Here is a 27,716-nt window from a genome sequence, read left to right on the forward strand (position 1 = left end):
CAACTACAGAAAGATCATTTGGATTTCAGATGTCTGAAAGCACATTTGCTACCCTACTTGCACCATGAAAGAAAACAACAACAACAGGATGCTACTACATCAGCCTTATCTAGAAGTACCCAAAGCCCCAATGCTGGCCTTGGACTAGCAGAAGCAGCTTTGGAGAGCTTTCTGCTTTTGTCATTTTGCATTTGTGCAAACAGATGCTGCTTTAAAACCATGCCCTTCCTGTGCCTGTTTTCACCTAATTTTGAACATCTGTAAATAAACAGACACTGGCAAACTAAACAGACCGGCAAGCCTCCAATATTCTCTTCTCACAATGAAACTGGCTGGGTAAAAAGCTGTTACTGAAGCATCTTCCTGCTTGAGAAAGTGGAGAACACAACACACACACACACAAAGCGAAGTGCGCTGTGCATCCAAATAAGAGCTGTGTAGACCAGCCCCCTAGAAGTAACTTAACAAAGTAATTATAGAATATAATTTGCAGTAAATTTAAATAAAGGCAAAGCCATTAACCAGAGTATTTAAGTTAGTTGGGAGCAGGAAGTGGAAACAATAAGAACAAACATCATCCATATGGCAGTGTCAAGTGCACTGTTCTTCCACTTCCTGGGATTTCTGAGCCTGTGTGGAAATCAGCAGTAGTTAAGGGTGCTTGGAAAGTTGCACAACTCCAGGCTGTGAACTCCATTCGGTTCATCTTTTATTTAATTCTCCAACAGATGGAAGGGGATGCAGGTCAGTATTTGTTAGCAAGCACTGCGGCTAATAAGGAAACTGTGGAGGATAATGAAAACTGCTGACTTTTTCATTGGTCTGGGTAGCCTGGCTTGTGCAGCTAGCAGCAAACTCTGCTACTCTTCAAACTCTGTACCTTCAAGGCAGCAGGGGAAATAAATCGAGGCTTTCTAAAAGCGAGAGAGAGGCTGAAAATAGCAGCTTTGTCTATTTGGGGGAGGCCTGCTATTTGCTTCCTGCCCCCAACCCCTTTAACAGTTGAAAGCAATATGAGGGGGGAAAGGAAAAGTCGCTTGCAGCCTAGTCATCCCATTTCTCAGATGAAACATCTTTCAACATCCTTTCAAAAGCTTGCAAAATCTACTGGACCAGAGGTGATGGTAGGATCAAAGGAATACATGGGTAGCGTTGTCACTGCCAATTCAAGGGTCAAACTACGTGAAATGTTAAAAGTAAGTTCAGATTGCACATATAGGAAATAACCGGGCGAGCAGGGCTTGTGGTCTTCTGTGGGTTTGGGGAGGGTACTCACAGCATGAGGAAGCCTTGCAGTGGGTCTTCTCTAGTGCCAGGAAGCAGCAGAAGTCAGCAGTAGACCAATACATAGTTGTTTTTGTTAACAAATAACTGGTCAACAACTTGGCACAGCAGGTAGGACTTGCTACACAGGCATGAGCAAAGTTCCAGCTAGTTCCAACTGAGCTATGGGGGGAATCACACCCAGAGAGGGAAGGGGATGTTTCTTAAAGAGACAGGACCCATCCCCACCCCCCACAGCTGATCAGGCTTTCCTTCTGCACCATTTCCCCTATAGCTTCCCTCTCTTAGTATTGAATCAGAGGCCACCTGTGTCAGTCAGGTTCCCCTCTATAGATGTGTGGCCCGCATGGTGTAAGTGCAGAAGACACACAATTGCAGAGGTGGTAGGCTTGGCTCCACCTTCCCTCTCGTGTGATTATTAAGCACAGGAAATGAAATGGCTAGGGAAGGGACTCCTCGGTGTTTAAACTGAGGAGAGGAGCACATTAAATAAGGTTTTTGCCTTTGTCTTAGCTTGTTGGGAGGAGGTCATTGTGAAGAGCTGAATTAGCCTGCCATTCCTCACCTGCTCAGCTGAAAGTTCCACCTGTTAACAATTACTGTCGTTACCAACTAGTGGCATGTTTCTAAGGGAAGCAAAAATCTTACACAGGCATCTTCAAAAACTACTTATAGGAAGTAGGAATGTCAGAAGATTTGGGTCCAGTCTGCAATTTTCTGAAACTGGACCCCAACCTCACTTGTCCTCAGAACATATAACAGGGTTGCCATATTTCAAAAAGTAAAAACCACAACACCCCAAAATTGTTGAAGGTTTTTTTTTAGACAACCCCCTAAGTTGCTGAGCTTTTTAAGTAAAATGTATAAGAATTATTATTTTTATTTAGTTAGTTAGTTTGTTAGTTAGTTAGTTTTGGGGCTTTTAAAAGCATTTACTGTAACCCCCATTGCCAATTTTCCAGGACATTTACCCAATTTCCCAAAACTAATCCAGGACATCATTTTTGGAGGCAAATTCCTGGACATGTCCTGGAAAATCAGGCTGTATGGCAGCCCTAACATACAATCTTTCAGAGGCCTTATTTGACCACTGAACTCATGAAGTGTCTTTTTAAAATGGGACAGGAAGTGACTGTGGGTCGCTTCCTGTGTAATTCCCTGCACAGGAGGCCACTGTAATTGACTGCCCCTATCACTGCAACATTTCAAAGCATATATACCCAGGGCTGTACAGGTGCTACACTTTGAAGCTGCTCCAAGTAGCTTTACTCTGTTCAAAAGCAGGAAAAAAGAACTGCTCAGGGTACACCTTATAGGCGCTCCTTAGTGTTTTTTTGTGCAAATCATTTCTGCCTGCAGAATCTACCCTGGCCCCAGCCCCAAATTATCTTTTAAGATATTCACATGTGGGAATGGGGCAGATTTGTCCATTATTCCCCCCCAGACATTTTCAAAGTCTAAAAACCTGGGTGGGTAATGGGTGTTTGTCTCAGAGTAAATGCTAACCATGATGGGTAAGTGATCCAGTAACTAGGTCGGAACCTATGAAAGGTGTTAACTTTCCTTGTTGACTAGGTAATTGGTAGCTGGTCCCTAGTTGGGAAAGCTAGTAAATTTATCACCAACTGGCTGAAGAATGTGACTCATACGGGAAGCCCTTGTAGGAAGACATTTCCTTCGTCTTGGTTGTCCTGAGTGTAGAAGGACAAAGTACTGTTGGGGTTGACCTATTAGGAACAAGAGGATAGGATGCTGATGATTCTGGGGACCTTGATGTGTCTACAGGCTGATTTACAAGTTTGACAGTCCTCTTCTCATAATGAGTGGCAGCAAAAGCTAGCAGCACCATGACTTTGTGTGGGTGTAGATGTTGTTATCGTTGTATATATTTATGGTGGTCCATCAAATACACAACAGAACTCAGCAGCAGACAGAGTGAGGCTGCTTTGAGATAAGACACTGCAGAAATGGCCTGATGGGTAGATCGTCCCAGTTGCTGCGGTGGAGAAGAATAAAGCACTTAATTAATTTCTGGTCAGGTCCATAATCTCAGGTATTTAAATACAAAGTTACAGAAGTTTAGTGAGTTGGGGACATTTATTTTTTTGTATATTAACATCTTCGTCTTGGAGCACAAAAAAAGAAAAGAAAACTGAGTGAGAGGTATACACACAGAGAGAAAAGGGGGAGGGGAGACGAACAAAGAAGGTGGGCCCCCCAAACAAATGAAACTCAATTTCACGGCACATTATCTCTCTCAATTCTTTTCCTCTCAGTTTTCATTTTCATTAAAATCACAGACAACCATAAATTAATAATTACTTCAGGTTGACTAAATGCAGGCCAGAGTATAGCTCTTCATTTTTCTGCACCGGCCCTTCTTGTTCATGCTGGGAAAATGTTAATTTAGATAATGTGGCTTGGCCCTTGTCATATAATTCTGCTTTGCAGTTTCACTGATCTATAATGGTCTGTTCTTATTAGGTAGTATTAACTTTATCTTTTGTTCAATCGAGCTTCACAGTTTCCCCAGACAGATGATAACTATTGTGAAATATCCGTTTGAAATGTGTTACCACTCGTATCTCTGTTATATGTTGCTCTGTCCGTGCTGAACAACATTTATAGCTGTGTGGTGCTGCAAATGTATTGCCCCTTTGCTTTTATTTCGCAGAATGTAAAGGAAAAGTGTGTTTCCATGCACCTGTGTTGGCACATGTCTTTCCCACACCAAAAAGATAGTTTTGTGGGAGGGGGGTGGATATATACGGCATACGCACAAAAGCTTTTACTTTATATGTTAATGTTGTTACACTGAATTCCTTAAAAATGGAGAGAATGCGAAGTAGGCTAAAAAGGGGCGGCCGAAATTGCCTGAATACATGCCAAAACTTTATTTGGATTTAGGTCTTTGCTCAGGAATAGAAATCTCACAGTGCAACCTTCCTCAGCAGACTTCTGAAAAGATGGTTTTGGGTTGTCCTCCCACACACACCCCCAAACATCCAGGCCTACTGATGAAATTGGATGAGCAAGAAGGATAATGTCAAGACATCCAGATTATTTGTTTAATGTATTTTTTACAGCGCATTAAAGTCTAGGTCTTATGGTCAAAGTACATACAGTGGTGCCCCGCAAGACGAATGCCTCGCAAGACGGAAAACCCGCTAGACGAAAGGGTTTTCCATTTCTGAGTTGCTTCGCAAGACGATTTTCCCTATGGGCTTGCTTCACAAGACGAAACGTCTTGCTAGTCTTGCGATTTCCCCCCCGCTTCCCCCCCTTTTTCTAAGCCGCTAAACCACTAATAGCCTTTTAGCAGCTTAGCCGCTAATCCTTTAATAGCCGCTAAACCACTAATAGCGCTAGTCCGCTTAGCCGCTAATAGGGTTGCTTCGCAAGACGAAAAAACCGCTAGACGAAGAGAATCGCGGAACGGATTCTTTTCGTCTTGCGAGGCACCACTGTAATGTGTTTAATGTGTAGCATTCAGCTATGTTTTACTGATTGATTGATTGATTGATTGATTGACGCTGGGGGATGGAGTGTGCTGTTTAGCAGGTAGAGAGCTGAGGTTTATCCATCCGCTCCCCAGGAACAATCCCATTCCCAAACAAACGTACATAGTTTAGGGGTGGGAAGCTCCCTGTGAAACTTACTTCCAAAGCCTCATAGCTGCACAGGGGGTAGTTTTCAGAGATTCATCTCCCCCCTCCATGCACTGCAGTCCCCATAACAATCGCCCCTCCTGCAGGCCTATAATTGATTAAACAAAGGTGAGAGCTGTGCACTATGTGTTGATGTGTGATGTGTAGTTTGGCCCTCATTCAAATGCTGAACCAGGACCACATTAGACTGTATCATTTTAGTTTTCAGGTTGAGGTTCTCCTACACAAAGAGAGCTGACTTGGCAGTATGACCTTTAAGCTACTACAACCCTTTCCCCGTTCTTTCCTTTCCCACATAGAGGATTTTTTGTTTTGCATGCAGTAGCATTTAATCACCCCAATTCTATAACGATCTCCCCTAGGCACAGATTTCCCCTTTTCAGGAAATGGTCTGAAGGCACATACAGTGGTACCTCGGGTTAAGTACTTAATTCGTTCTGGAGGTCCGTTCTTAACCTGAAACTGTTCTTAACCTGAAACACCACTTTAGCTAATGGGGCTTCCTGCTGCTGCTGCGCATGCCGGAGCATGATTTCTGTTCTCATCCTGAAGCAAAGTTCTTAACCCGAGGTACTATTTCTGGGTTAGCGGAGTCTGTAACCTGAAGCGTATGTAACCCGAGGTACCACTGTAATGTAGCAACTTTGCTGGAGCCTGACTCTGGTCAGTGATTGGATGAGTCAGGACCTGAAAACCACATGCATGCTGCCTTGAGCTCCCTGATGGCAGAAAGATAGGAACACATTAACACAAATAAATCAGTCCTTGGTCGCACTGTTCCTCCATGGCACAAATGTGCTTCAAGCCTGTGTGGGAAATTATGTTGGTAAAGTATATGGAGATGCCAAAAAAATGGAATGCAAAAAACAGAAATATAACAACCATTAGCTATCGAATATGACATCAGCTTAGGTTTTTATCGCTTGCATTTCTGGGACAAAATCAAAGATCCCATCTAGTTGTGTTGGAGTCATGTAAAAGTAATTGGGCTCCTTGCTTCTAGAATTTACCTTGGAAATAAGAGAAATAGTTATCATTTATCTATTATACTAATACCACCCATTTCCTCTAAGGCTTAGGACAGCATACAAAGGGTTATTCTTTTCCTCTAATCCCCAAAAAACCTTGCAAGGTAGAATAGGCGGCAATCAATCAGCTGAAGCGGCTCAGGGAACCTGTAAAGATTTAAGTTCAGCTCTTCCCAGTTCCAAATCCAGCTCTGGATCCATTATACCTCCCAGGCTCCATATAAACACCTGGTGTCATGGAGAATCCTTAGCCTGTTTATTTTCATTGGTCCAGCCTTAATGCTAGTTCAGTTTTACTCACATCTTTCTGATTTGATGCAGAACAACCAGTTTTGTTACAAGACGAGCATCATATTCAAAATCAGTAGAGGCTGAAATATACGATTACTTGTATTATTATTTTTTTAAGTTGTTGATTTCCCTGCATAACTTTTTTACCACATCTGATGAAAATTTGGTAGTTACCTATCACCATTCATTATATTTAAGTGCTATTTATCTCCTTCCTGATAACTTATCTCTTTTATACCTGTCTCTTCCAAGGTCCATCACTCCTCCAGTCTGGATTTCCAAGCAAAATTTGGACCCTGGCTTTACAAGAGCTGCTAGTCCCTGGGCTATTTTGAAACCTAATCTCACCCCAATTGCACATTGTAAACTAAAGGGGGTTGTCCTTAAACCTTCCCTTTATGTTTATACATCAGGTGCTCTGGAAGCCTTTTATTGCTTCAAATCTATCAGCTTGAAGGTCAGACTTTTATAGACCTTTGATGACACTGCATTCCTTACTCCAATTCCTCCTCTGCGGCAAGATAGAGAAGAAGCAAACAGGGAAGGTCCCGCTTCCTTGGGGAGACCCATAACAGATGACAGGTGAAATGGTGTGGCATTTTTGTCTCCTGCAATATAACAATTTAATCTCCACAGTAGCTGATAGGTGCCAGATTACTTTTTCATCCAGCACAATCCTTAGCTCCTCATTTCTTATCTTATTGTATTGGGACGGACACACACATACTCACACAATTTTGTTCATAATTTTAAATTTCATCTGTATTCTCAGCCATAGGTCATTTGCAGATTAGCTTCATTTTCCCGTATTTATAGTGTCTTATTGCACCCCAGTGTGCTCTCCCATTTGCAAAATAGCACCCAGTGGCTGTTGTCCTTTTATTCCTTCCATGCTTAAAAGGCTTTGAAAGGACAAGTTCTTTCAGTGTTTGTCGCACTAAAAAATATGTACCAGAATACAACCACCAGCTAGTTTCTAAAGTGCAATTTCTTTTAAGTTGGTACAGTTGTGGAACATATGGGATATGTTGTTGAAATGTAAGGTAGGAAGAATTTTGTGAGTGGTTGCTGATTGGATAAGTGGTGTGGACTTCTGTGAAGGAAATGCTTTTGCAAGAGTGGTTTCAAAAGGTTTGGGAGGTTATTGTACCGCAAAACAACTACCACCACCCCATGTTCAAGTGGCAAGGTGGCAGTATAAGAATCTGAATTACTTTGCCATACGAGAGCCATTTATATAGCAAATAAACATTTAAACTAGCAGAGAATCCTCACAAGAGCAGGGCTATCCTGTTACCGTATTGGCCTGAATATAAGCCTCACTTTTTTTCTTCCAAATTCTGGCCGTGAAAAGTTAGTGTGGCTTAAATTTGTGACCTTACAAAAATTGGCTTTTACGATATCACTGCTGAAACAGACATATGGTAAAACGGAACGAGTGTGAGTGCCTGCAGAATTTTAAGGGAGCGGCTTATATTCAAGTATTGTCTTTTTTCTCTCTCCCCCCCCCTCCGAATTTTAAAGGTGCGGCTTATATCCGGGCCAATACGGTACCTTCTGCTTGAGCCCGTCTGGTAAGTAATTTCGGCTACCAACCCAATGAACTCTGAGGTTTTTGGTTTGTTCACTGTGGTGCTTTCACTGTAATTCACATAGAAAACTCTCCATCTTTAAATTGCTTAACGAGACCATATTTGCCTATGTCTTGCTTGGTGAATAATATCATTCAATTTGATTGGATTGCTCTGCCAATTATTTTTTAAAAAAATAAAAATAACCAAACTCAATTTGCACCAGGCTGGGATGGGGAAGGTTTGGATCCGATAGAGGCATTCCTTCACTAAGGAGAGAAGGATCTGCCAATTTTTAAGTTTTTCAAATTTCCAACCTTGCATTCAGTTCTTCACATTTTGCAGCAATTTGTGATTTATTTATTTTTAAAATCTCATGAAAATTAATCAGCATTTTAGTGTGCACAAAAAAAAAATATTATAATGGATTTTAAAATGTTCCTTTCGCTAATATATCCATCTTTATGCACACTTTCCCTTAGCACATGCATTTTTGTAAACCTTGGTTGCAGAATTGCAGTTTGTTTCCTCCAAGCGTACAGCACCTGGCCTCACAAGGGGGCCTTAGCACCCACACGGTAGTTGCTCCTTCGCCAGTCTCTGAAGCTTAACATTCGCTATATTTCTTGCTTAGTGCAGATTATTATTAGCATACATTGTTAGTTTTATTAATGCAAATTTGAATTTTAAGAAAGATTTATGAATTTATTGTGAAGGTTGCATTTGTGTGTGTGTGCAGCTATATCAGTTGATTTCGGAGAGCTCTGTAAAAAAGCCTAATTTTGACATGGTGAATTGTTATTTTTAGTGTGGGATTGTGAAGGTACACCCACCAGGCTTCCCGTTTCTGGTAGCCCATAGAAAGCCTTGAATGCTGAGCTAGCAATGCTGATGGCATTGGGTTGTTGCAGTAGCTCTCAGCTGACATAGCCTGACTCCTTCTGCCCCAGTCACTATAAACAACCAGGCTTTGGATGTGGTTTGGGTTGTTCTACCAGGCTGTATGTGCTAAATAAAAAACATCAATTTCCTTTTCTAAGCATTAAACACTGGAGACAAAGCATTGCTTTGTTGTTGTTGTTTAGTTGTTTTGTCGTGTCCGACTCTTCGTGACCCCATGGACCAGAGCACGCCAGGCACGCCTGTCTTCCACTGCTTCCCACAGTTTGGTCAAACTCATGCTGGTAGCTTCGAGAACACTATCCAACCATCTCGTCCTCTGTCATCCCCTTCTCCTTGTGCCCTCCATCTTTCCCAACATCAGGGTTTTTTCCAGGGAGTCTTCTCTTCTCATGAGGTGGCCAAAGTATTGGAGCCTCAGCTTCAGGATCTGTCCTTCCAGTGAGCACTCAGGGCTGATTTCCTTAAGAATGGATGCGTTTGATCTTCTTGCAGTCCATGGGACTCTCAAGAGTCTCCTCCAGCACCATAATTCAAAAGCATCAATTCTTCGGCGACCAGCCTTCTTTATGGTCCAGCTCTCACTTCCATACATCACAACTGGGAAAACCATAGCTTTTACTATACGGACCTTTGTTGGCAAGGTGATGTCTCTACTTTTTAGGCACTGCTTAGTGGGTGTTATATCATGGTATTCATCTGGCTTTGATTGGCGCTTAGTGGCTTCTTGGCATTTAACGACCCTGGGATAGCTCAGCCAGTAGAGATGAAACTCTTCATCTCAGAGTCCTGGGTTTAAGCCCAAGTTGGGCAAAAGCTTCCTGCATTGTAGGTGGACTAGATGACCCTTGTGGTCCCTTCAAACTCTACAGTTCTGTGATTCCATAATAACCCTGGTACTGCACCATTAAGCCTAATTAGGAGATAGGGAGATTGCCAGTTTCAGAGCAATTGGGGCCAGTGCAGAAGTTATGACTGCAAGCATGTGGTTGGACATTTTATAAACATGATACAAGCCAATCAGGCAAACCCCCTAATACCAGAATTTCTCAGATGTGGTTCAAATGTTGATGCCTGTGCTAATGTCCATTACACAGCTGGTTGCACACACAAATCTTAAGACTCTTCCACGCCCACTTGCTACACACAGGATATATTATGTGAATGGTAACTTCATAAGGGTCATGGAAGATCTTTCCTTAATCACAAGCCCCCAGACTCAGAGTGTGAATTCAAAATGTCCAGTTCATTTCAGCACTAATTTCAACATGTCACCAAGTTGTCATATGTCCTCATTTTTTTTTGTTAAAAATATCTGTTCCTTTCAAGAATATGAGAACAAAAATGATTTCGTACACAAAGCCAGAACCTGTCAACATTGCCTTTACACATTTATCACAGTTCAACAAAGAAATGTTTGTGCCTAGTGCATTTTTTAAACTGAAATGATGAAAGATGTAACCATGGCGCTATCAAATTCAGTGTACATGTAAGTGGTCCATTGTCAAGGAGGTCCAACCCAGTCACATTTGACTTCAAAAGAGGAAGCTTTTTTAAATAATGAAGGGGTTGGTACAAGTCAGGATATGAAGTCAACTTCAAATCATGGTTTTATATTCTAGCTTGCCATTAACAATAGCTTCCCAGAGCAGGTGAAACATCACTTCCTCTTCCTGGACTGAGACTCATGCTTTTAATATTACAGTAAAGACCGACCTGGAGAAAACACAATTGCAGTGTCAAATCTGAGGCAGGACTCAGCATCATATATGCCTTACAAATACCTCTGAGACCTCCTTCTTCCTGGAATCTGGGGTGGAGATTCTCTCAGCACCAAAGCGGAATGATGGGGGCATACCTCCTCCCCAACTTCCAAGAAAATCAGTTTTTTTCCTATTACGTTTTATTGTAATTTTATTGGTGTTAGCCACCTGAGCCCGGTTTTGGCCAAGGAGGGCGGGGTATAAATAAAATTATTTATTTATTTATTTATTTATTTATTTATTTATTTATTTATTTATTTATTATTATTATTATTTTATGGCAAGCATTTAGTAAGCATGTTTTTGAGAACTTATTTTTTCTATTAAAAAAAAGTTATATGGATGAAATCCATCATGTGCCACAAGATGTCTGATCCAGAGGATCCCTCAACACTCTGAAGCAGAGGTCAGCAACCTTTTTCAGCTGTGGGCTGGTCCACTGTCCCTCAGACCATGTGGTGGGCCGGACTATATTTTGAAAAAAGAAATAAATATACGAATTCCTATGCCCCACAAATAACCCAGAGGTGCATTTCAAATAAAAGCACACATTCTACTCATGTAAAAACACCAGGCAGGCCCCACTAATAACCCAGAGATGCATTTTAAATAAAAGGACACATTCTACTCATGTAAAAACACGCTGATTCCCGGACCGTCTGCAGGCCGGATTGAGAAGGCGATTGGGCCGCATCCGGCCCCCGGGCCTTAGGTTGCCTACCCCTGCTCTGGACACACTTGGAAATCACTCTGTGCCTTAAAAATTGTTTCAGGTTAGGCAAATAACTGAAATAAATCATAGATTTTTTTATGAAACATATTCTCAATTTTGTGGAGAACTCTCCTTGATGACTCAATGCTGCAGCCAGTTAAGAAGGGATAGGTCCATTTCCCATTTCCAACACTCTCTTCAAGTTTAGATTTTTCCGTAACTTTGTACCGAAACTGATGTTCTTTTTTTTTAAAAAAAAGAAAAGAATTGAATTTAGCTTTTACTGTCACAGATCTACCCCTTATTCAGCTGTTGAATAGCATGCTCCTCCAGGCCTTTAATTTGATTGCAGATATAGGGGAGGGGATGGAATTTCACAAAACATTAATATAGTTTCCAATAAAGCACCTGCCTCTTCAACTAAGATCACATGATTGCCTATCTCCATTATCTTAATAATTTTCCAAAAGCAGGAAATACATTTAATCAATAGCTAGAATGCCATGCATTAAGTAAATTGCATTAAACAACACGAAAACATCTCCTGCATCTTCCTTTTCAGGTTGCCTCCTTGGTTTACCTACATCAGCTTGACCTTGTCGAGTTGCTGTGGTTTTTAATTTATTTTTTTGGACTTCTCAGAAAATGTACAATTATCATTGAATTCTTTGGACAATGCTATTTTCATAATAGCAAACTGAGCCATCTAACCACTGTTGCCTGCTAATGAAAAGCATAAAGTGACTCTCAATTTCTGTGGCAGAACGGCCAGGTTGAAACTTGAGAGATTTGTGCCATAACTTTAAAATTGTAGATAAAGTTGGAGGTGAGGCAGCTGAGGTCTGTTCCTGCCCCTGATTCTTTGTGATTCTTACCTGATGCAACCAGTCTGTATTCCTTCTTACTACAGCAGGTAGCATTAAAAAGCAGACAAATAATCAGGAGAAGATGTGTGGTGGGATTGTAAGGTAATTAAAAATTTTTGGGAAATGATATACAACGAATTGAAGAAAATGTTCCATTTAACATTTGTTTAAAAACCTGAGGCATTTTTGTTGGGGATTGTAGGGAAAGACCTGCCAAAAAAGTTGAAAAATATCTTCATGTATGCGACAACAGCCACGAGAGTTCTGGTAGCACAAGGATGGAAGACTGAAGAAACCCCAACTAAAGAATCATGGCAAGAAAAATTGATGGACTATGCAGAACTGGCAAAACTGACATATAAGCTACGGGACAAGGATAACTGTGACTTTAAGGATGAATGGGAACCCTTTACAAAGTATCTGAAGAAGCAACAAAGCGAACTGGACTCCTTGGCAGGTTTTGAATAAACATTCACAAACTTTTTATTGATAATAATCAGCTAAATAGTTTGAGGATCTATACAACTTTGTAACATGCAGAAAACAGCATTCTTAGAGAAACCAAAGACTGGAACTGAGGGAAGTCGGGAGGTGGGGTGGGGTGGGTGGGTTTTGTGTGTGTGTGGGAACAAGGATGATATGTTTCTGGATAATATGTCTTGTTATAATTTTGAATAAAAAAATAATAATAATCAGGACAAGATGCAACAGCCTCCTGCCAGTTCAAATGACAACATAGGCAGAGCTGGCCATGGAAGAGGTGGCCTGGAGCACTCGCTTCAGGCGGTGGAAGAGCAAGAGGCAGCACTCTTGCCTACTTTGCCACTTGCGCCACCACCAGAACATTCCTCCTCTCACAGGTAAGATGGAGGCATTCTAGCATACAGTGTTGACAAGCGTCTTCCCTGCCCCTGCGGTGGGAAGACGAGTGGCAATACTGTGCAGAATGATAGTAGGAAGGTAATAGTGTTATGGCAATGTTGGCTAGCAAACTGCAGAATCTGATGGTTGGTTGGGATGTGAGTTTAGTGCTATGATATTGTTAAAGACAGATTCACACATTAGTGCTGATTAGGTGGCCGTACCATCTAGTGGCGGCCCATATGGGGAAACGGGTCGTGGTAATACGTTGCATGTTTGGTAATGATGCCTCTAATTTGTTGAGCTAGTGTGGTGGCATAGAATATTCACAAACATTCCAGCTGCTCAGAAAACAAAGGTGTCAGGCATGCAGAAGGAAGGGAAAGTTGGCAGGGCGGGTTGGGAGGCGGAGTGGGAAACATGAATGTCTTGTAGAAGCAGGTATGGTGGCAGAAGGAGATGGGCCATGTGCAAAGAAAGTTGCTTTTGAGGAGAAAGGAGGTGAAAGGAAAGGAGTCTTGAGGAAGAAAGGAGCAGAGGAAAATGGACACCAAGAGTGGGGTAGGTATGGGTTGAATCTGATATCAGCGTTTGGATTAGAAAGATAATCTTTTCGGCTGCAGCTTTGTTGTCATGGAACACCACAGTCAATTTTTTGTGTCCCCTGATGGAGGGAGTCCACACACATTCACTTGACATTCATCAAGGGTGAAGAAATAATGTGATTTAGATTCACACGTGAACCAGCCCTAGAAGTGTAACAGTTCTGTTAAGAAACATGTGAAAGGTCTACCTGATACAGTAGCTTTATGTTGTAATGATTCCTAATTGGTTTCCCCTTTTCTTGACAGCCAAATAGGTCAGTATCACCATCCCTATATTGCAGATGGGAGGCTGAAGCTGAGATGGGTTTGATTGCTTAAAGGCCACCTTGTCAGTTGGTGATGGAGCTAAGATGTGAATCACTCAGGCCGCAATCCTGTGCAACGTTACCTGAAAGCCCCATTAAATGCAGTGGGATTTAAAGGTAAAGGGACCCCTGACCATTAGGTCCAGTCGTGGCCGACTCTGGGGTTGCGGCGCTCATCTCGCTTTATTGGCCGAGGGAGCCGGCGTACAGCTTCCGGGTCATGTGGCCAGCATGACTAAGCTGCTTCTGCCGAACCAGAGCAGCGCACGGAAACGGCGTTTACCTTCCTGCCGGAGCGGTACCTATTTATCTCCTTGCACTTTGACGTGCTTTTGAACTGCTAGGTTGGCAGGAGCAGGGACTGAGCAACGGGAGCTCATCCCATCGCGGGGATTCGAACTGCCGACCTTCTGATCAGCAAGTCCTAGGCTCTGTGGTTTAACCCACAGTGCCAACCGCGTCCCTGCAGTGGGATTTACTTTTGAGTAAAATGACTGGTTATGACCATTATGTTTTACTAGCTCTCATTCTTATAATTAGAATTCTCTTCACATTAGTGAATACATTTCAGTTTACTAGAAGTGTATGTGTGTGTATCTGAATCTGTATCCATCTATTTGGGAAGTAGGTCCCACAAATGTGATGCTTGAATTTAAAGGCTTGCTGCTATTACCACATGCATATATGAACATTACAGGAGTTAATTCCCCTTCTTTAACATAGAAAACACAAACAGAACAAAAGCACACAGAAAACCAAAATATTGCAACATGAAATGGAGACTATTCACTTCAAACCAAAACCTTTCTGAGATGTGCATCTATTTCCAGATGACAAGGAGAGAAATAAATGGGATTCAGCAGATGTTTAAATCCTGTAAAGGCATGTGGAATGGGACTTTTACTTCAGCACTGCTCCAGCAGTATATATCAGTTTGACAGTGAAAGGACACTCTAATTCCATCTGTAATAACCTAGGGAATGACACTCAGAGAGCAAGCCACGTTCTGGAAACACATTAATTACAATGCTTGCCGTGGTATTTTCAATTTGATCAACACTGCTTGGCGTTTTCTCTGGTTTTCTCTGCTGCTTTTAAGTGTTCAGAGGCTCAAACAACGTATGATTTTAATCACATGTAGTTTCCCACACCTTGCCGATTAGATCATATGTGTATGAGAGAGAGAGAGAGAGAGAGAGAGAGAGAGAGAGAGAGAGAGAGAGAGAGACCCTATGCAGGTATATTCATATTTATTCACCAGCAGGGTGATTTGGACATGGAGAATTAGTGGGAAAAGAAGGGTTAAAATGTATTCTCCCACAACACAGGTCTCTCTCACTGGAAATGCAGGCTGGGAGACTCCTTTAAAACAGAACCACAAAGATGTACAGTAATTCAAGGCTATACATGATTAACATCATGTGTAGTTTGTGACTCACTAGAACTGCTAAGATTCTCCTTGACCAACACACACCCAACTTTTCAAAGTGACCTTTACATATAGTGACACATCTGTGCTTCAGCACACCTCAAACATGGGATTTTGTTTTCTTTGTCTTTGAACATGCTAGACCCCACGCAATACCACAAACTGAAATCCCCTCTGTTTCAAAAGACGCTTGCTAGACCCCATGAAAGCTGCTGCTTGAGATATCGTAAGACTCAGGGTTGCAAAGAACTGGTGAGGTAGTTACTTGGAACCTGATCTAACAATCCTAATGTACAGTTGAAATGGTACTTGCCACAATGAATTATTTTGATCACAGCTATAATCACCACCATGACTAGGAACACAGAAAGCTGTTTCACACCATGCCATGCCAGATTGTTCACTCAACTAGGCTAGGATTGTCTACTCTGAGTACCAACAGCTCTTCAGGGTCTCAAGATATATTTTTTGATATTACCTGCAATCTGATCCTTTGAACTGGAGATACTAAGGATCAAACCTGTGACCTTCTGCATGCACGGCCCATGGTCTAGCACTGAACTATTCTCTCTAAATATGTAGAATATTGCATAGACTTTTTGTCTCTCTGTGCCTATATATATATATCTTCAACCATGGAAGAGTTCCATCAATGTGCCAAGTCTTCAGCATGGCATGAAGAAAGCTATTGACTACGAGATGGCTTAGAGACAGAAACGTACGGAAAGAACCCTGCAAAATGGTTGTTTACAATCCAGCTTTACTGAATTCAGTTTTAGAATTCAACTGGCATTGAATTTTGCAGTCTGAGTGTGGTGCCATCGTCATATGAGCTTAGAACTTTCAATATTTTCTATTAATGGCAAGTGGTGATTTATGCTTTACACGCTACAGTGTTTTTGCAAATACAGCAATGTTTTAAGTAGCAAACTACATTAGGAAACAGATGGGGACACACAATAGCCATAAGCTAGAAGTCCATGGCTCCTTAACACTGTTTATCTACAGTATGTTTACATGTATTTCCACTTTACGCTTAGGTTAATTGCTGTTTTGAACATTGGTAAACATGCACAAATCATCCTTGGTGTGCAAAGTGTAAGTTTTTAATAAAAGTAGTAGGGGTTATTAGTATACGCAAAGGTGTTTTCACTCATGGATCTCTCTCAGAATCTGCCAAAAAAACCCAACCCTGCAGGGCAGGGCAGTGGTTCTAGCAACATTACCAACAAGCACACATTGCTAGCCTGCAAGAATGTATTGTATATTAGCTTGCTTGCCCATGCAATAAAATGATCCATAGCCATAGGCAAACAGACAAAGGACTATTTGCAGACATGAATTCGGGGCACCCACTTACTTGACTCCCCTTGACAGGTATTGACAACAAGAAGTCTTTTTTTGTCAAAGAATTTTGCATGCAGCAAGATGTGTGCATGCCGATGCTATGTGGAAGAATCTCTGGACCACTTTCTGTTTCTGCTATATGGATTAGGGGGTCTGATCCAAGTAAAACGTACCCGTGAGGATAGTGAAGCTATCCATGTTTGCTGAATCCATTCTTAAAAGCATAATATGAACTTTGCACAAATATATCAAATGATCCCCAGCTCCTCCATGGACAAAACTGATGGATGTCCCAAACTCAGAATATATTTATTTTAATTGAGTGGAGCCTGCTTTAAATACCACTTTTTAATTTAGATTTAATAACTATAAAAAGATAAATCTCGTTGCCATGTAATAAACAGTAATTAATTAGTTAATATCAATTAAATACTAAAAACATTAATTTACATTTAACATCTAACTACTGTAATTTGCTATAGCTATCTTATTAAATGCTAATTAAATTCCTAAACATTCTTACAAGTTTAATGCATTAATAATAGGAACGTGAGTACACACTTACTGTATCTGCACTTCTGAGTTCATTACATGGCAACGAGATTTATCTCTTTTACACTAATTAAATATACTAAGCAAACCTCAGTAACTTTTCTTAACACATACCATAACTGTTTTATTAATTTCAAATTAAATGCCCATTTAAATCTTCTAATCTACAGCTGCCCCAAATAGATTTTTAAGGGATTTTTTCCTCCACCAGAGTAAAGGTTAGCCTGATCTAAAGACTACCGAACAATAATATTTTCCACATTTGGTGTATTATTCATACTGGATAAGATTTACACATACACCCTCTTTTGTCGTATTTAAATCTCATGGGTACATTCTATAAAAAGCTAAGTGCAACAAGTCCCATTACGAAGCACAACTCATGTCCTACTGAAAGCAATGGACTTAAAGAGCAACTATGATCTCTTGCATATTCTTAAACGTATTTCCTTCCATGTCTGCACATAGTTTGCTTCTATATTCCTCCATCATCATTTCAGATTTCAATAGTTGGGGGAGGTAAGATGATTTTTGTGAGGAAGAGGACATCCAGTAAGGTCATAGAACCTTAGAGTTGCAAGGGACCCGATGGTCATCTAGTCCAACCCCCAGATTCCTGAGTCCAGGAATCTCAGCTAAACCATTCATGACAGATGGCCACCCAACCTCTGTTAAAAAACTTCCAAGGAAGGAGAGGCCACCACCCCTCATGGGAGTCTGTTCTGCTGCTGAACAGCTCTTAACTGTCAGAAAGTTTTTTTCTGAACATTTAGTCAGAATCTCCTTTCTTGCAACTTGAAGCCATTGGTTCAAGTTCTACCCTCCAGAAGAGGAGAAAACAAACTTGCTCCCTCCTCCATATGTGGCAGCCCTTGAGATATTTGAAGGTGGCTATCACATCTCCTCTCAGTCGCCTCTTTTCCAGGCTAAACATACCCAGCTCCTTCAAGCGCTCCTCATAGGGCTTAGTTTCCAGACCCTTGATCATCTTGGTTGCCCTCCTCTTATTCTTTACTAGGTTCGTCTGGGAGGGGAAAATGCGGTAGGTTGTATCTGACTCAATTCATACTTAGAACAGAATCACTGAAATCAGAGGAATTAGGTTGGTTATGACTAAGGACACAGTTCAGACCCTTGACCCAGGACCTAGGAGAGGTTGGATGGGCCAGAGAAATACCCAGCACAGAAGAGGTCCACCAGCCTCTGCCCACAGAATGATGCTAGCGCTACTCCATCAGCAGAGCTCTGTGTTCTGCCCAGGGATAGAAGCAGCTGTCAGTTTAACTTCTCTCAGTTTCTTATTTTTCCTATATTAGTCTGTTATCTACATTTTGTGATTATTATTTTTTAAATATTTCATGAAATTTCAGCAACTTTTTGGTGCAAATTTCTCCCCAAAACAATTTTACCGTATATGCAGTTTTTTATTAATGAACACATTTTTGCTAGCATTTCCCCCAATATAATACTTTGTTGTTGTTATTTTTAGCAATGTATTCCTTTTTACACACACTATCCCCTAATAGACACACTTTTGGTTGGCGAACTGCATAGGAATGTTCAGATCAAGTGTGGATTTAGAAGGATGGCTGTGTTTCAGTTCTCATATTGTTTTGCAAACCATAAATTGGATAGATTTGGCTTCCACTGAGACCTGAGTCGAATTTCTCCATCCTATTTCCACTTGCCGAAAGCACACTATGGATAGTTTCAGGGACAGGGAAGGGATAAGCCCCAAGGCACTGCTTCCTGAGCTGTCCACACTGGTATCACTTGGCAGCATTGGGACTGATTCAGATTCGGCCACTAGTCCTGTTTTCCACCTACTGCATGTTGTGCATATGGATAGACTTGGTTAGCAGCTGGTTTCAGTAATTCTAGACATGAGGAAGCAGACATTCCCAGTAGGCCTTGGTGCAACCTGATATTTGTATGGCCCTTTAAAAAGCCTCATTTGAATGCCTACTACATGTTCTGTGTCTGCTGCGTTCTGCCTCACATCTCTTTTCCCTATTATTATTAATATTTTAAAGTTTTCAACTGTACAAGATAAATGGGGGAAGGAAAAAAAAGAAAGAGACAAAACATCGTACAATATATGGCAAGATATATACTGTATGGTTATTATTTATGCTAATACATAAATAATAACCTACTATATTCTGTATAAACCCATTCGTTTTCCTAAAAAACATATTTATTAAAATTTTCAAAAAATCCAGAAAAAGGAAAGAAAAAGAAAAAACAGAGAAAAAAATTTAAAAACATTCAACGTTTAAACCTTATTTTCAATAACATATTTCCAAGACTTCCCCACACCTCCCCTTCTTGTATTCCAATTCCATTTATTTGGTTCAACAAGTTCTTGTCCCCAATTTTTGACCTTATTGTATTTAGTTCATTATTATATTTAGTTCATTTTATATAACCAATCTTAACTTATAAACATCAGTCTTTATACATCAGTTCCCATTTGTATAAACCCATTCGAAATATCAGTATATACAGCCAAACAAAGTCTGCATCTATAAGCCAGTCTGATGAAGGGTTCTGGAGAACTTGGAAGCTTGTACCCTCTTCTGTAATATTTTAGTTATCTTATATGGATGTTAGTTTTTCCTTATGGGCCAACACAACTTCCTTTTCTTTTCATCTAAACCAGCTTTTCTCAAATGATACGGCCAGGAACTACCAGTGAGCCTTAGTCTGTCCAGTGCCTCGCTCACCCATCCTGTGTGTGGCATAGCTTTTTGACTGAGTAAAGGTGACAGGGAGGGGGGAAAGTTTAATATGGGGGCGAGGGGATCTGTCTCCTTTGAGGGGTGTAAACTTCAAAGGGACTCATTATGACCACTGGTCAGCAGATTGGCCTGAAACTTGTGCCTTCAAAGGAACTTGCTGTAAGACTCTTTCAAGTCCATTTGCAGGTGTGGTTTGGATTCAAACCATACCTGCAAATGGACATTTCCTCTCTACTGAATGGACATTTTCCCTCAGCAACAGCACTGAAGGGAAGCCAGAGCAGGGCTGATAAGGGGTGTGGCCTGCAGAGGGTCCTGAGAGCCAGAGGGAATAATTGTGTTTGTTCTGAAAGTGGGAAAGGACAACTGTCTTCCTTTCCTAAATGGTGCCTATGTGATTACCTCCTTGCCCAATAACTCTTTGTAAAGATAAATAACATCCTTTCTAGAACTGGCTTCAGAGTTATGTTCTTCCTTGGCAATAACATTGCTGGTTTCACTTGCAATTAAAAGAAAAATTTCCCTCAACTTGTGTGGTATATACAGGTCCCCCCCCCCCTTTTACACACACACGCAACCTATGCAAGACTCTCATGTCAATTCCAAATGTTCCCTTTAGCTCAAAGCCTTCAGTATTTTAGGCAGATGACCTCTGTGAAATCATAGTCCCGGCAACGTACTCTTCTGTAGCGCCTGCCAAGGTAATATGAAGATGCCAAGATTATGTCCTTAAATGATTTCTTGGAAGATAGAGGAAAATATATTGTAACTTGCATGTATCAAGATGATTTAGTATTGTGGGTCTTTACACATTATGATGGGGGCTATCATAAAGACCGGAGCCCACTGAGTAGCTAGAAATGCACATTAGCTATTAACCTTCCCCCAGCTGATCAACTTTATTTTGCAGCCTTCCCTCAGAACCATTAGAATACCCTGAAGAAATAACTTTCCAATTAAAAAGGATCTCAGAGAACAAAGCCATTTTATCTCTGACTCCTGGTGTTCTTTATTCCAATAATTTAAATTGGAATTGATTTTTCAATTTAGCCGTTGACTTGCTATGGACACACGGCTGAAAAGGCCGAATGGAATTGCAGGGCTGAAATATTTGTCTTTGTGATACACTTCTCATAAATTCACAGGCGCTCTAGACTCTCTCCACCCCCCCCCATCCTCTTTAATGCATTTTTCTTTCTGCTGCTGCTGCTGCTGCTGGCTTTGAGAACAGTTTTTTTCCTAGCACAGCGTGGGCAAACTGGAGAAACATACCCACTATGACCTCGAGGGTCCCATACAGTTCTCCATAGATCCATTTAATTGTTACATCGAGGGAAAATAAAATGAATAGAACAAGCTTATCCAAAGTGATAGCTGGTTCTCAGAGAGTGGAAGTGTGTTCTATAATTTATTATTCCATTTCTTTAAAAGGTGTGTGTTCGGGGCTGGGGGAGAATTAAGGGGTATATTGTTTTGTCTACCATACACATCTCCCCCCCCCCCATTGTAAATATTTTAGTCCTTGTGTTTTTATTGTTTCATCAGCAGGTTTGTTTAACATTGTGATTGATTTTCTTGTGCAACATAGCATTCCTGCATTAAGCACTCCAAGTATGAAATTTTAAAAAATGCATCGAAAGAGAATTCTGGTACTCATATTAGCTTTAACTAGTGATGTCATTGTAGTCTGTCATCACCTGGTTTAGAATATGATTTTGGGTTCCAAAATGTTCCTCTCCATTTTGGAATACAATACGGCATTCTAAATGATTCTAAGCATGCCCAAACAGGTTTTAGAAGATCAAGCGACCCAAGCCTGCCACTTTGTAGACACATGTACAAAAGTGAAATGTAATATTAATTCCTTTATTCTTGAGGCAAGTTTCATTGACTAATGTGAACTATGCAGTTCACCTAACTAAAGCTGCAATGCTGCAATTATTGCAGTTTTAAAACTGGAACCTTGCTATAGGCAAAACGCCCATTTTATTTAGAATGGTTTATAACCGTCCCATTTTGGGTGACTATACTTCCAATCTAGGAGAAAAGTTGCTAATGAGAAAACAGCAAGTGGCTGAATAAAGTAAGTAAATGTACAAATTAGGCACAGTTATATATTTGTATAGAGAAATGTCTTACTGTGTGTTCAGACCCAGATACCTCCCCCCTTAGGCCACAACTTTATTGATTACAGAAAAGTGAGTGGTTGCATAGGCTCTGGTTTGACTAGCTCCCTGCACCCTTGCAGGTAGCGCTGACCCAGAGCTCTATCATAGGTCAGCCAATGGTGAACACCTGAGGTAGGTAGAAAGCCCGGGTACAGGATGTGTCCACTCCCCAGATGCTCCCCTGGACTCAGGCATGAGCACAACCCTCTCTCGGGGGTTGGTCAAACCAAGTTGAGCCCCTGCATTCCTTTAACGGAATACCCTTCACATAGGGATGGTGAGACCGTTCTCCGATCCCTATCACCTGAACCAGTGCCTATCCACAACCTTACAAGTTGTGACGATTTGCTACAGAGCAGGTGAAACCCAAATGGCAACAGCAAATCAGCCAAGTGGGGAAAATTCCTGGCGTGCCCCTGTCCCAAGGACAGACGACACACGGCAGCATAGCAAGGTCAGTTGCAAAAGGCCCTAAATATAGGGAGAGGTGGGCATGATGCACGAGCCGAAAGAGGAAGCTCTGGGTCACGTGCACAAGTATATATAGGTCCCTTGATCCATTTAAACAGCTCCCCATTGGCCAGATCAAAGCCAGCAATGAGAGACCTACCAGTCAGGTGTTGTGGCTGTCCAATATACCCACCCACAACCAGGAGGTCAGTCTCCAGGTCTCACCGCAACACGTGCCCTTTTTTAGGGAGGACACTCTCTGCCATACTTATCAGGCATCATTTGAATCATTCATGTTCTGCTCTGTTTGGGGGACTCGTGTAACTTTTCAGTTGCAGAATCAGTCTCCAGGGAATGACATTCGGGGAGTCACAGAGTGAAGATGGGTGGCACAGAATGCCATATCAGAAACTTTGTGAAAAACTTGTGAAAATCAATTGGGCATGGTTAGTCCCTGGCTATATAAATCTATAGATAATACTGGCTAGGTCATACTGATGCTAGTGTCAGAGATGGCATATATTATTTCCAACAAATGAGAAATTATTCTTATAAAGACTTCCTGCAAACAATTCAAACGGGCGTTTCCTCTCCTGGAAACAGTCAGCGATCCCTTTTTTTCTGAGCTTCATTTCAAAGAGAAACCTTAACAGAGACTTCTTAGTAAGTTTGCATTGTTCATAGAGCAGCTTTTAAAATGATTTCTGTTTGAACTGATTTTTGGTTAAACTGATCCAGAGTTAAACTAAATTCTTTGGGAGGGGGAAGATTTGCAGAGGAGGAGCAGCAGGCAAGAGGAGGTGGCAGGATCCTTGGTCAATTCACCAGTTTTCTGAGCTGCTGCAAGTCTTCCTAGTTGCTCTTGCACTAGGATATCTGAGGCATGTTCCCATGGCTACCATGCATCTGGAACTGGGGGGAAAGTGGTGGGTGCAGAAGGGTTAAGAAAAGCCACCAGCCCACCGCCACTCCCTTGCAACCTACCCAGTCCGTTCAATGGCTGTTTTACACCAGAGACATGATGCTCAGGCTTCAGAAATTCACGAAGATTGTGCAGTGTATATTTTTGGCCTTAGTTATGTTTTTAAAACTAAAACGGTAAAGCAATCTCTTCTCACATATGACATCTCTTTGTCACCTTACATTTTAAGTGTGTGTGTATATGCATATAAAATTTGCCGAAATCTATGCCTTTATGACACTTTGTCATAGCTCTTGTCATCTCAACAGAGTCAACAAGTTAGCTTCTATCTAGCTCAATTTAGAAAGTTTTAGAAGACATGCACCTTGATCCTATGCATCTTTGTTTAGAGATGTCTCACTAAGTTCAGTAACGGCTTATCCACAGTTAATATTAGCCCTGCTCTTTCCAAACACAGGTCCACGTGTTAAAGCTCTGTGTCCAAGCACCCTTTCCCCATGAAACCTGCTCTTTAAAGCTGATTTGGAGCAAACAGCTATTCGGGTTTTCTGCAGATCACCATCAAGATTTGCTCCCAGGTGAATGTGCAGAGAACCACAGCCTTTAGCTCCCACTGTCCTGGGAGTTATCCCTATTAAACACAGTTGAAAATATGCATAAGATTTCACTGCTAATGATGTTAACTGGTTGTTTACTCTAACAAGTATCAATTTATCATTTGGTGTAATAGGATGAGGCTGAAAGCAATTTGTTGAAATTTCTCCTGAAAAGAAATGATTTTAAAACACGGGGGTGGGTGGGTGAGTGTGCAGGCATGAGCGCATGTTTGGGATTGAATGAGGTTCAAAGACCTTCTCAACCATTTTTATTTTAAATGATTGGTAACACAGACTAAAGTTGTGTTTTCTGAATTCTGCCATTTACTAGTTCAAATAACATCTTGGGGTGAAAGCATGTATATGGGGAAAATGGGACAAACATTTGGATCCTCAACAGCCACTAGCAGCACATGAGGTAGCGCAATGTCACCCTCTCACCCCTGGTGACACCTGGGTGGGGTTGGGACGGTGGTGAGCTAGGGTCATGGGGCGCACCATGCGGACAAATGCAGCCCCACCTTGGCCCCAGGCCCATCCAAGTAAGCCCCAGTGATGCTGGTGTCGGGGACAACTCTGCCCCACTATTGTCGATAGCAATATTTTATTCATGTATTTACAATATTTATACGCCGCCCAATTATACAGGTTCTCTGGGTGACTTACAATAAGGTTTCATGCGATGCAATCATGGGTTAGATTACATATGTACATATTAATGCGTACATATTATAGCAGGTTTCACTGTACAATTTAACATGTGACAGGCCCATAATAGGGCTTGTTGGCAGGTAGAGAATGATGAGCAGGGTGATGGTGAGAAGAAAAACGACCCCCCCCAAAGTGACTTCTAAGATGGGAAAAACAGAGCAGAGATACAGTGAAGTCATCATGTCTGGCTCCCTTTGACTCTTAACATCTATTTGCTTTGCTTTGTCAAAACATATGAAAAATCATTAAAGTGTTTTAATAAATGTCTGGTTTTCTTACTCATTCATCTTATAAATATTAATTAGCCATGGATCAGGCAATTAAAGTTTAATCAATTTGCACTAATTAGCACCACATACTTGCATAAAAAGATAAAGCCAACTCCTGCATCTGGCTGTTATTTGCAGTTTTTGTCAAGTGCTGATGAGTTTAATCTTGAAGAGAAGATTAAGAAGAAAAGAGGAAAGTAAGTCAAGAAAGTAGTGTTAATTTTATTAAAGCTTCAATCAAGCTGCCTCTCATGAGCTGCATAGGAACAATGCTAGGCAGCTTTTTTATATAACACTAATTTTGAAAGCTCAAATACAAATTATTACTGCTCTGTAATCCAGGCTAGTCCATTTACAACATCAAGTAGCCTATACATAGCTCCGCAATAAAATGTTTTCGTCTGTGGCTTCCTGTTATGCCTGTTGCACAAACCCCTCCCAACTGCACCAGATACACATTTGGAAATTCCTCTGTATATCTCAAACGCTTGAATAAACTCAACAATTATGCTTTGTGAGTTTATCTTCCCTGATACTACTACTCCCTTTCCCAAGTAAAAAAAGGTATTTCTGCCCAGGCATTGTGGAGCCTTTTCATGCACAATTTGGTAAATGATCATCCTCTCTCCAATAACCTCAAACCTGCTTTCTTTCTCACAGAGAGGTGGCTCTCACCACTATTTGCTGTCCTGCAATATGAAAAAATAGCCCTGAATTGCCCCATTATTGCCCCAATTGTTTTGCATTAACTTTTTCTAAGGCCTGATCTAGAGAATGTCCTCATTGGTGCCCCTAGATTGCTAAAAACACACATAAAATGAAAATCTAAGTGGATTGCTACATTCTGAACAATGCCAAACAGATCCACCATCCCTTGCAAACATAGGGAGCAATCCTATAGCTGGGATGAGTGAGTGATGGGATGAGTGATGCTGAGATGAGTGAGATTAGGATCCAGCAAATCTCTGGCTGAGCAGAAAGGTTTCTGCTGCAGGTGGGCTATGCTATCTTAACTCCCTTATCCTTGGCTCAGCTGAAGATATGCCAGCAGAGCACCTTCAACTCAGTTCATCCGGGACCCAGCCAGCTAAACCAAGTCTGGCAGATCTTAAGCAATGTAAGCTCCTGCCTCTGGGGACCATCCTGGACGTGGGACCAGAGTGGGGAGACTTAGTCTGGATCCTAGAGCTGCTATTCTAGGCATAGCTGTCAACTTACAGATTTGAAAATAAGGGACCAGCAGCCTTGAAAATAAGGGACCAGCAGCCAAAATAAGGGACCTGCAGCCTCACCTGTTCCAGGCACTCCAGTCTTCCTGTCCTCCTGCAGTCTGGTCAAACTCATGCTGGTAGCTTCGAGAACACTGTCCAACCAACGTTGTAACCAGAGGTTCAACTGAATAGAATCTGAATCACATGCACCACAAGGCCTATGCAGCCTCAACTTAAGATGGCTCCCCGGCCTGGCTTTGCACTGCAAAGTTTGCAGCAGCACGTGCAACAAAATGGCGTCCAGCATTCAAAAAACCCCTCAGCTTGCATTAACTAGCCACACACAAGGCATGCAAGCTCCACCCCCCAGTCGTTCTTAGACTTCTTATTGGGTGAGCAACACAGTTGGAGCCTCCCTCCTCCCTGGCCGGCAGGGAGGGAGGGAGAGGAGCTGCTTCCTTTGAAATTTAAGGGACATCATTTAAGGGACATTTAAGGGACATCCATCAATAAGGGACAGCAGCGGGATATGGCACTGGAATAAGGGACTGTCCCTTCAAATAAGGGACACTTGACAGCTATGTATTCTAGGCATCATCAAGTATAGTGTTCTGATAAAGGGAAGTAATAGTACCGCTCCATCCTGACTTGGTCAAACCACACCTAGAATAGTGTGTCTGGATGCCACAATTTAAGAAGGATGTTGACAAGCTGGAGTGTATGCAGGGGAGGGTGACCAAACTGATCAAGGGTCTGGAACTTATGAGGAACACTTGGAGGAACTGGGTATGCTCAGCCTGGAAAAGAGGAGACAGAGAGGACCTTCAAATATCTCAAGGGCTGTTACATGGCGAATGGAGCAAGCTTGTTTTCTCCTGCTCCAGAGGCTAGGACCTGAACCCATGGATTCAAGTTACAAGAAAAGAAGAGCTTTCGGACAGTAAGAGCTGTTTGACAGTGGAGCAGACTCCCATTAGAGGTGGTGAACTCTCCTTCCTTTAAGGTTTTTAAGCAAAGGTTGGATGGCCATCTGCTTTTGTTGGGATTCCTGCATTGCAGGGTGTTGGACTAAATGACTTTTGGGGTCTCTTCCAACTCTACAATTCTACGATTCTAAGCCTGCTCAGCTCAGTCACATGACCAGGCAACCAACCCAGTGGAAAGCCAGAAGAAAGGGTGGTGTAACCCAAACACTGTTTTAAAGGCCTGCTTTCTCTTTGCCAGACTTAGGCCTCCTCGACCAGCAGCAGACCTGCTTCTGAATGGAGTTTGGATCTCATGTATTTTGTGACAGCTTAATTTATACGTGGCTTGCTTTATGCCAGCTTCTTGTGTATTGGATTGTCCTATTGGTCAGAACCACCTGACATGGCTGAACCACATACGCAGACATATAAGCAGCCTAGGAATATGAGACATAATATGGAGGTAACATTTAAGTTGAACCTGAACTCTTATCACGTAGA

This window comes from Podarcis muralis, chromosome 4 (assembly GCF_964188315.1).
Source record: "Podarcis muralis chromosome 4, rPodMur119.hap1.1, whole genome shotgun sequence".
In the NCBI taxonomy this organism is placed as follows: domain Eukaryota; kingdom Metazoa; phylum Chordata; class Lepidosauria; order Squamata; family Lacertidae; genus Podarcis; species Podarcis muralis.